The sequence below is a fragment of the Pteropus vampyrus genome, unplaced genomic scaffold (assembly GCF_000151845.1).
Source record: "Pteropus vampyrus isolate Shadow unplaced genomic scaffold, Pvam_2.0 Scaffold14, whole genome shotgun sequence".
NCBI lineage: Eukaryota > Metazoa > Chordata > Mammalia > Chiroptera > Pteropodidae > Pteropus > Pteropus vampyrus.
In genome coordinates this window covers 7,284,926-7,294,292 of record NW_011888795.1, presented here as the reverse complement: position 1 = coordinate 7,294,292, position 9,367 = coordinate 7,284,926, and the positions used below count along the sequence as shown (strand labels likewise).

The following is a 9,367-nucleotide window of genomic DNA, read 5'->3' as shown; positions in this document are numbered from 1 at the left end:
ATTTTGGACCATAGTCAAAGTTAGCTTTAAGAAACCATCCTACAGAACTTTGCACTATTATAACTTTCAACACAATCTAAGTATTCTCTCCTTACTCCTGGATTACTACTATCAGGTTTTGCCTTTGTGAGAATATCATGTTCACATGCAATGATACTGGTGCCACTTAAGAGCTACATAAAGTCACCTAGGTCACCCAGGAGGTATAGAGAGGATTGCTTTCAGGTTAGGTTAAAAGACTTCATCCCATCTATAGTTATAAACATATTTTGTTATAATAATACCTGACTAGAAAAAACAATCGCTGGCCTTCGAAGCATCCCACTCTTTCAAGAAAGTCAGCGTCCCTGCCAGCAAACTCCACAATGATATACCTGTTGACTGTCCTGCTCTCCCATGTGTCCTCTGGATCATAAAAACCGGTTTGGACAATTGTGGGATTTTTTACTCATTTGTGAATCTCACTCTGCTTCATGAGTTGATAATGTCCATGTTGTCACCTTTGAACCAAAGTTCTTTATACATATCATTCTTTGGTTTTATTCTCAATCACTTTATCATAAATGGAACTGATAAAATTTTTCAGCCTCAATTTCTTCTGTATGGCAAATGGTTTCTGAGGAATCTTCGATTTTGAAATCGTAAGTATTCAAGTATGTTATATACAGAAATAGGGATCTTTCTGCAAGTCGTTGCTATTGCTGTTTTAGCATTTCCACCATTACTGAGCTATACATGAAATTTCCATCAAATATTTGACCACATTTGTCTGTGTAATTCATACTCTCTGTTGACTTGTAGTGAGTATAAGGCATCACTGTACCATTTTCTAAATTCTTTTCCTTAGCATGTCCTCCTTTAGCTTTCTTTACATCTTCATTTGGTATATGACCTAAAATCAAAATGTTATTTTAAAAGCTTTTTCACATGTACACAACTCCCACTCTCTTACACTTTCCTGCAGGTTGAAATCTTTACCTCTACTCTGTCTTTGACCATTGTCATAGTGCTTAAAAGAATTCTGAAAAAAGACTGCATGGGCTCAAGTCACAATGCCACCATTTGTTATTCATGTCACCTTGAACACATTACAAAACCTCTTTATTCCTCATTTTCCTGATCTGGAATATGTGAATAATAATACCTAATGTCATAGGGTTATTATAAAGTTTATATGTGCAAGGATTCAATGTGTTAATGAATGTAAAACTCTTAGGACAACGCTTGACACATGATAAACACTATATATCTTAGCTATTATTATCTACAGCCATATAAACTCCACAGCTGTTGGGATTATGTATGTTCCTAGTCTTATTATTTCTGTGTTGTTTTTACTGTACTAATCAAATTATTCTGACCATTTAATAGGAAGATGTCATATATATAGCCTACAAACTCAATAAGAGGCCGTAAGTATTTCTCTTGGATATTTAAAGATACTCAAAGGAATAAATGAGCAAAAGATAGCCTTCATCATTACACAAAATAAATAGCATTGCACTGAGGTTACCTACCTCATAGTCATTAGTGCTGGATGTAGGGGTCACAGACACCCCTGGCTTCTGTGACATCTGAAACAAAAACCACAAGACCAGATGTACCACTCATGGCAACGTAAATCAAACATGTCCCCAGCGGGTTGACAGCAAGATTATATACATTCACGTGCACATACACATACACATTTACCCAAAGGTCATTAATATTCTTGTTGTTGAATGCATTTGCTGTACATAGCCTTCATCTCCCTCCACAAAAGCACACAAACATTTTTAAAGATTCACTCTAAGTTTCTCACCTGTTGGAAAAAAAAGTCCAAATCTGGTGCTAGCTGAAGGTCGAGTACTGCTGTAGAAAAGAATAGGCATGGATCCAACTCTTCAGCTAGAGTTCATTTAAGCAATCAGATACATCTGCTGCTGGCAGACAAAAGAGTGGCAGAAACTACTCATTTTGCTTTTTGTCTATTTTAGGAGGCTTTTTCATAAGAACCCCTCCACCTTAGTAAGAAACAAATGTTTCTCATCTTTTTATTATCTCAAGAGGCTTTTACTATCTCCATAACCATTTTTGTTCAGATTCAACATGCTTAAATATTTCAGTAATTTGGCTTCTGCCTAGGATGTAGAAGTGTAGAGAGAACATTGCTCTCACCATAACCAGAAAAATTGCAGAATAACTTTTCTTGAACCTATCAGAAAGCTGAGGTTTGGGCAACCGACTGGACTTTTCTGGCTTTAGTACAACTAAAAGCCCTATGTCCTGAGAAACTCCTCAGTCCCAGACAAACTGGGATAGTTGGTCATTCTAGCAAGGGTTGCAGACCAATCAAGTAGCCTGAAATCCAGAGAAAGACTGGCCCCACCAAGGAGAGATAGGATGTGAGCACTTTAAAAAGATACAGCAAGCACCATACAAGGTGATAAGAATTCACCTAAAATTGTTAATGAATTGCTAAAGGCCATATGTGGACTAGCATGAGAATATAGAAGCCGTGGGAGCCTCAGACAAAACAGCTTGCTCCCATTTTCAGTCTCTTCTCTTTGTTCTCTGCTGAGTGCAGATGAGATAGATTTGAGACAAGGCAGGAGACCAGAGAGACCCTCCCTTGGTGGTGACCGGCCTGTTGAAGGGGAGTAAGTTCCCACTATAGAAAAGAGAAAAAAGTCCTGCCCAGACCCTTTCTTACACTTGAATATGAGAATAATAGCCTCAAGCTGTTGCCTTGAGGGCCCAGGTAATGACCTTTGATACTGGAGAAGGGTAGGAGTAGGAAAGGACAAGCAAACAAATTCTATCCCTGGGGAAGGAGAGACATGAAAAGTCTTGGACCCAGGATCTCAAACCAATACAATTACAGGATGCTCTTATAGGAGACGCTCATCTTCTCAAGATCCATCAAAGATACAGGAAGACTGAGGAACTGAGAGAGCCCCACTCTCAAAGTTTAAACATTTGAAGCTTGCCTAAGACAGGCTGGACCGGGATGGCTGAGAGTCTGTTGGGTCCCACTACCGAGCGAGCAAGCACAAGGTAACAACAAGCAGGGGGAAAGGCAAGCATGGAGAAAGGCCTCTCTGTGGCGCAAGTTTTACAGGGAGGCCTAGAAGCTGATAGTGGAACGGAAGCATTGAGAAAATTCCTCCAGCCCTCCAGCCCACACCTTGAGCATAAGGTAACACTAGAGGAAATTTAAATGAGTGGTGTACTAAAGGTGGAACAATAAAACCTAAACCCAGCTTAACTACTGATTAGACTGACTCAACAACCCACATTACTGACCTAGCAGAAGAAGAAACGTACTTATTTTGAGGCACACATTCTCTTTATCTTAATCTCTACTATTATACACAAGATACCTGGCATTTGATAAAAAATTATGAGATACATAAAAAAAGAAGAAAAACCCATTGTCAAGAGAGAAAGCAATCGACAGAATCCAACTCAGAGATAACCCAAATATAGGAACTATGAGAATTTAAAATAACTTTGATTAATATATGAATCATATATACTAAAGGTTCTAGTAGAAAAGGTGGGTAACATAAATGAATGAATGGAAAATTTTAGCGGAGATAAAAACTATATAAGTCAAATGGAAATGCTAGAAATAAAAAACATGGTAACAGAGATGAAGAATCAGTACACTCAATACAGCTAAGGAAAGTGTCAGTGAACTTGCAGATATGTCAACAGAAATTACCCAAACTAAAATACAAAGAGAAAAAAGTGTGAAGAAAACACAAAAGAGCATTGAAGAGTTGTGAGATAATATCAAAGAGTCTAACAGAAGTGTGTTTGGAATCCCAGGAGAAGAGAGAGAGAGCAGAAGAAATCTTTGAAGAAGGAATGGCTGAATCTTCCAGTTTCTTCACCAAAGCTAATTACTTTTTAAGGTGAGGTGACTGACAAAAAGAAGTCAAGCCAAGACAGCTGTAATCCCATAGTTTGTAACAATAACTTGGAGTGAATGTTGGTGAGGTGACCATCCTCCTTTCCTTATTTCTTCCTTCCCTTCTCTGCAGTTTCTCTGCAGTTCATTTCTGCAAAACTGGACAGTCAAATCAGGGGAAACAGTTTTGCCAGCACCGAATTGGTTCTAGTAGCAACAGCTGACACAGGTTTGAGGCTCTCCTGTACGAGTGATCGTCATTCTGCAGTTCTAGACTGCTTGTGGTTAGGCTGCAGTTCTTAAAATGCTAAGGCCTTTGGTTTGAGGTTAGCCAGGTTAGTAAGGTTGTGGGTGATATAGATGATACAGTAAGGGTAAGTAAGGGTACCTTCTGGGAGATGGAGGGCTGTGTGAAGGGGGAGAAGCAGTTTTTCGGAAAATTTCAAGTAGTTTCCAACACTCCAAAATCTTTAGAACAGTGCTTTCCCAAAGAAAGATAATATGAGCCACATGTACAACTTAAATTTTTCTTGTAGTCACATTAAAAAGTAAAAATGAACAGGTAAAATTAATTTTAATATACCAGAGAGTAGGGGAGAGGGGGAGGTAGATGGGGTAAAAGGAGTCAAATATGTGGTGACAGAAAGAACTCTAACTATGGGAGGCAAACACACAATGTAAATATATACGTGCCTTACTGTTAAAATGTACAGCTGAAACTTATTGGATTTCATTAACCACTGTCACCATAAAAAATTTTAAAAAATTAATTTTCATATATTTTATTTAACTCAATATATCCAAAATGCCATTTCAACATGTAATCAATATAAAAATAAAATACTTTACATTAAAAAGTGAGACTTTGAAATCTGGTGTGCATTTTACATTTATAGTACGTACAGCTTATTTCTGACTAGTCACATTACAAGTGCACAATAGCCCCATGCAGTTTGTGGCTACAGTACTAGATGGCACAGCTTTAGAACCTCTTCTGTTTCTTCTCTAAGTCTCTTACTTCCTCCACATCATGTCAAACAAAGCAGCTTCCCTTCTCTGCTCATCCCCAACCCATACCCACCTGCACCAGCCTTTCCAGGGCACCTGTGAAACAGTCCCAGAGCACCCTTTAATATATGACCTGCGTCCTCACCTGCCTCTATCCTTAGGCAAGGAGCCAAACATTTCTGTTCTCAGGGGTGTAGCACTTCCACATTCTGCACATTCTTCAAAAGCCCTGAAATATAATGGGGGGAGGGTGAGTATTGGGTCACAAACGTCTCATGATTTCAATGACTCTCAGTTTAGTCAATAGAATCATAGCTCCTCTGTCTCTTGATGTCTTAGTAGCTACTGAGAGGTCTAGAGTAGAATCCCACTAGCTTTCAATAAAGTTTTGCTTGCTGAACTTCATATCCTGTACAATGCTCATTTCTATGATATTGAGACCCAAGAACCTGGCATTAGTTGGCTCTGGCTACAGTCGGGGCTTACATCTCTGGAGGAAGCAAAAACGTGGTGAGATTTCCAGGACTACCCTTGAGGAACTGGACCTTAAGGGGCACTCCAAAGTCATATCTACTAGAATTCACTGTGAAAAACGATTTTGAGTCAGTGAGAACCCCTTGAAAAGAAGTAGTGAGGGGATGCAATAAGTAGGCAAGACACTTGATTAATCAGTGTTACTCACATCCAGGGTATTCATCAGGTCAAGCTATTGTGGACTTTAGCTGGGCAACAACAGACTGACATCTGCAAAGGTGACTTTCAGGCCTGAGCCGGAATCCTTTCGAATCTACTTTATAATCAACTTCCAAGCCAGAAACAGGTGCTAACGATGAGTGACCTCCAGAAACTACTATTGTGGGAGTTTGAGCCCTGCCACGGTTTCCAGTAACTGACTCTGCTTGGCCAGACCGAGTCAAGGCCCAGAGCGAGGTCAGCAGCGGTTGTCCGCACTTCTTCTTCTCTCCCACTAGGGGGGGACACAGACCTTGATCTGGAGGAGATTAGGGAGGGTACCGGGGACCGGGATGGTCGATCTCCCACCTGGACCCAGGCACCATCAGGTCTGCGCACACCCCACCAGAACCATATCCATTGTTCTTGAAGCCCGAGGAAGCAAAAAGCAACCGAAGATTCGTTACTGCCCGAGATCTAGCATAGCCGCGGCCACGCTGTCTCAGGGACCTCGGTGCCCCCGAGCCTCAGAGACCCCTCTTTCCCCACTCCTGTCCGGGGCGACAACTGTCCGGGGTTTTCACTAGCGGCCGCTCAACCGAAACTAGGGCCTGGAAGCGCGTGGCTGCGGGAACGACAGTTTCCCGGGCGACAGGCCCCGCCCCGGCCGCGCGCCCGGCCGCGCCCCTCAGAGGAGCAGCGGGCGGACAGCTGAAGGCGGATCGTGATGCGCTTTGGGTCCTATTTGGGGTCCCTGTTCTTCCCCAGTTCTCTGCGTTGCAACAGCGTTTATTAACAGCTTGGCAAGAGTCCTTGGCACACAGCGTGGCTTAAGTCTCATTTGTTGGATAAACAAGTAAAATGTTCACACGCCATGGAGGGTGCGAGCAAGAGGCTAACAGTCTGGCTCCAGTGGGTCAACCAGTGAGGAACCGCTAAGGCCTCAAGGGGGCGCCCTCTCGCCCAAGGAGCAAACGCTAGGCTTTCAGAGACGAGGACCAAGGACACTCTAAGTTCTGTCTCTTCCTCTCTCACAATTCGCTTATCTCCCTAGCTGGAATCAAAATACCATTTTCATATCACAGATTTCTTATGCAATAAAAATTTAAACGAATCACTTTATTTAAAAATAATATTGATAAAATTAGTATGAGTCCTGCTAATGCAGGAATTATCTATATTAATTTAGTTCTAAGTTTAAAAGAATTGCAAATATCCTGTTAACATATTAGCAGCTTACCTCTTGTTCACTTTTTCAGTAACTGGAATGGTACACTGAAACCCGTTTCAAACACATATGAGTTGGAGATGCTATTGTAATAAGTATCTTCTTCCCAAATAAGTGTATATAAAAGTTTAAATTAGATCTAAAACTTTTCCTAACTGCAAGGTTAAATCATGCAACGGTAGAACAGGTATCTACCCACCTGATCTAGCAAATATTGGCTGATGTTTTACATAATCACAAGTAGATTAATTGCACAGATCTTAAATCAACGTGATGATGTGATATTCATTGTGAAAGTTTCCCCCCACATCATGTTAACACATCCATCACATGTTTACCACTTTTATTTTTCTGAGAATATTTAAATTCTACTCTTAGTAAATTTCATGATAAAATAGTATTATCAACTGTAGATGCCATGTTATGTATTGGATCCAAACTTTATTTTGTAACTGAAAGTTTTGTACTCTTTTATCAACTTCTCCCTGTTTAACTGTAGAATTTTGAAAGTTCTTTATATATTCTAAACACTAGTTCTTTGTCAGATATGTATTTTGAAAATATTTTCTTCTATTATGTAACTTGCCTTTTCAGCGTCTTTCACAGAGAGAATTATCAATTTTGATGTCCAGTTTATCAATTTTTCTTTTAATGAGTGATATTTTTGGTGACAAGCCTAAGAATTCCTAGCCCTAGATCTTGACGATTTTCTCCTATTTTCTTAAAAGCTTTATAGTTTCACATTTAACATTTAAGTTTTGGCCCATTTTGAGTTAATTTTTGTGTAACATGTGAGACTTAGGTCAGAATTTATCTATCTATCTATCTATCTATCTATCTATCTATCTATCTATCTATCTATTTATTGCCAATGGATGTCCAGTTGCTTTAGCATCAATTGGACCTCTACCATCTTTTTTGAAACAAACTTTGTTTAGAAAATTGTAAATTTAGCAAAACAAAATTAGTTGAAGATGTAGAAATTAAATCTTATTAAGAAAATAATGTTAGCTATAAAAAAATTAATACTCTTTTTTGCATTAAGTATGACAGCAGGAGAAGAGGTATTTTTTGAACTGATAGGCCTCATAATGTATTCTGCATAAATAATTCAAAAGGAGGGGAATGGTGTATGTAGCATTATTTATACTAGTGAACATATATATTTTTATCCTAAAAGTATAATGTTGTATGTACCTGAATGCTATTTTATGTTTTTTTGTCTTTATTGAAATATAATAGACAACTAGTTGCCTGCATTTACATCGTATCATTCAATGAGGTTTTTTGTCAATTATAGTTGGTATATAACACACCAGCCACACCTGTACACAGATATTTTTATCTTTAGTAGTGTCCCATAGGCTCCTTAGATTATTATATAGTCCTAACTTCTTTTTTCTTGCCAATCTGATTGATTGTCCTTGGCTTTCCCGTCCTTTATATAAGTCATTTGATCCTCTTCTTTATTCACTTCATTTATTCTTTTGTTTATTCCATTTAATATACTTCTCATCTCAGATAATGTGTTCTTCATTTCTGACTGGTTCCCTTTTATAATTTCCATTTCCATTTTTACGTTTTTTTTTTTTTTTAATATCTTTTTGTTGAAGTTCTCGCTGAATTCATCAACACTTCCCAAAAGTTCATGGAGCAGTATTTTGAACTCGGCATCTGTTAGATTGCTTGACTCTATTATTTCTGGATCTCTATTTTGTTCCCTCATATGGTTTCTGCTTCTTTGTCTTCCCATTTTGGCTGCCTTTCTGTGTCTGTTTCTATGTACTAAGCAAAGCTTCTAAGTCTCCCAGGCTTATTAGTACAACTTTGTGAGGTAAGTATCCAGTGGCACAGTCCTGAGAGGGGTTCAGCTGCAGGCCAAATTTAGCCCAAGCCTGTGCCCCTCTGTTGAACCCCTGTTGAAATTCAGCAAGCAATCCACAGATTCTGTGTTTATAGTTGCCTCAAAAGGCTACACCAGAAACTGGGACCAGCTGCCACCAGTGTGAGTCTTGGAGTTGGCTTAGCAAGGAACACCTGATTCGCTGAGGATACACCTGGATGTGGCTTGAGTGGAGGCCCCAAGTTGGAGGAGGCAGAGTTTCAGGGACTCCTCTGTTATCCAGTTTGATGATGTCTCTGCTATGGTGGTGCTGCGTCCATGCACTGGAAGGTGGGAGGACTCAACAGAGGAACAATGGATACCACCGGCAGGGGAGAGAGCCTCACTGAGGCCCTCACTCCAACGACTCAAGTGTCACCCTGTAAGTCCCTGTGCAGCCAAACCGGCACTGGTGCTCAGAGCGAGCAGGTCTGTCAACATGGAAGTCTGCTTGAGGACGCGGCCCCTTTAAGAGGTGTCTGCAGCTGCAGCTGCCGCTGCCGCTGTCGCTGTCACAGCTTCAGTCCCACTCAGCCGCTCTGGTATGGGCAGCCTCGAGTCCTTGCCTCGTCCTACCTTCTGCCATTGCAGGGTGATTTCTTAGATTTCTCCCTAGTTGTATGCCTTGTTCATCTAGCTCCCAGGTGATTTTCCTTGCTGTTTGCTCCTTGTTTCTGTCACA

General features: G+C 40.2%; 1 long non-coding RNA gene across 1 annotated transcript; it reads right to left on the bottom strand.

Moving 5' to 3' along the window:
* Window positions 1-494: 494 nt before the first annotated feature.
* Window positions 495-5,101, bottom strand: LOC111733390. Its single transcript, XR_002777969.1, has 3 exons — window positions 5,049-5,101; window positions 1,518-1,574; window positions 495-892 (listed from the first exon to the last, which is right to left on the bottom strand). It is a non-coding gene; the product is annotated as an uncharacterized LOC111733390 (long non-coding RNA).
* Window positions 5,102-9,367: the final 4,266 nt, after the last annotated feature.